Below are 1371 nucleotides of genomic sequence, written 5' to 3' on the forward strand. Positions count from 1 at the left end.
ACGATAAAATTCAGTGCATCTTGCACTTTTTCTTAACTACACGTTTAACTAATGGGTGTTGCCAATAATAGGTAGTGCCAATAATTTCCACATAATTGGCGAGACAGTCAGAGCTTAGTTTCCTATTATTTGGATAGTTCACGACTTGGGGTGCAATCATGGCCTTGGTGACTCTCGTAGAACATGTGGTTTCAAGAAATACCGCTTCTTCTGACACGACATGCCGCAAAAATTCACTCCAAACGTTTTATTTGTTCTTCTATGTGAATGAAAAAATTCGCTCCAAACGTTTTTTTTGCTCATCTGTGTGGATAAAAGGGTAGAGTAAACTTTGCTTTCTGGAAATATGTATGCCTGCAGAATATTTGTAACCTCAAAGCACAGGCGTTTAAAACTATACTTTGCTACTTGATGGCAATATTGCTCCGAGTGACGCCTACTCTTGAGAGCGATTCTTTAGTTAGTTCAAACCAAAAATACAGCCAAGAGATCATTCTGTATTATAGGCCACACGTGTGAATTACCTACTCGAACTAGCCGCTAGCTTTTGCGCTTAACCTCGTAGGAGGTATAATCCTGCGGTGAAACTGTACCGCGTGTTTTATTACAATACAGCAGCTTTCTAGAAGACAAGCTCGCAGAAAATAGTTGCAAACAACAAAATTTTCCATATTATTGGGATGCAAAACTATGTTTGTGTATGTGCTGAAAGCAAAGCCACTTTAATGAAGGGCATGAGAAACTTTGTCTCTACTTCTTCATCTATTAAACAGGAGGTTCACCTGTTCACTTTCAAGGATTGTCTCACAACGAACATATTTAAGAGTGATAATGTGTCACTGTTGTCAGGAATTGACTTTGTATACATAAGAATGGACGTGATTTTGGCCTCGGATAGCAACGGCGCACCATTTTTATGGCTGAATGCAGCTGTTTGTTTTCTAAATCTCAGCCCCTTGCACGATTTACTGCAACGAAATCTGTTATGCTTGCGCGTGTACATCCACGCTATCATGAGCAAAGTCGCCATAGTAGCTCAGTGGTTATGGCACGTGTATGCTGACCCGAATTACGAAGTTTCGGTCTTGGTCGCGGCGTTCGCATTTCGATGGAAGCGACATACTAGAAATTTGTGTAGTGTGTGATGTCAGTGCACGTTAAAACAGCTCGTGTGGTCGAAATTATAAGCAGGCCTCCACTACGGCGTCCGTGATTGTCTGAGTTGCTTGGGGACTTTCAACCCCATAAACCAAACCAAACCATAATTAGTAACTTTCGCAATAGTGAATTTTACATTTCCCGCTCCTGTCTGCGACGCGGACATTGAACACTTGCTTTAGACCTGCCCCTGTTTGCGTGCTATCCGGGAGA

This window comes from Amblyomma americanum, chromosome 7 (genome assembly GCF_052857255.1).
Source record: "Amblyomma americanum isolate KBUSLIRL-KWMA chromosome 7, ASM5285725v1, whole genome shotgun sequence".
Classification (NCBI taxonomy): domain Eukaryota; kingdom Metazoa; phylum Arthropoda; class Arachnida; order Ixodida; family Ixodidae; genus Amblyomma; species Amblyomma americanum.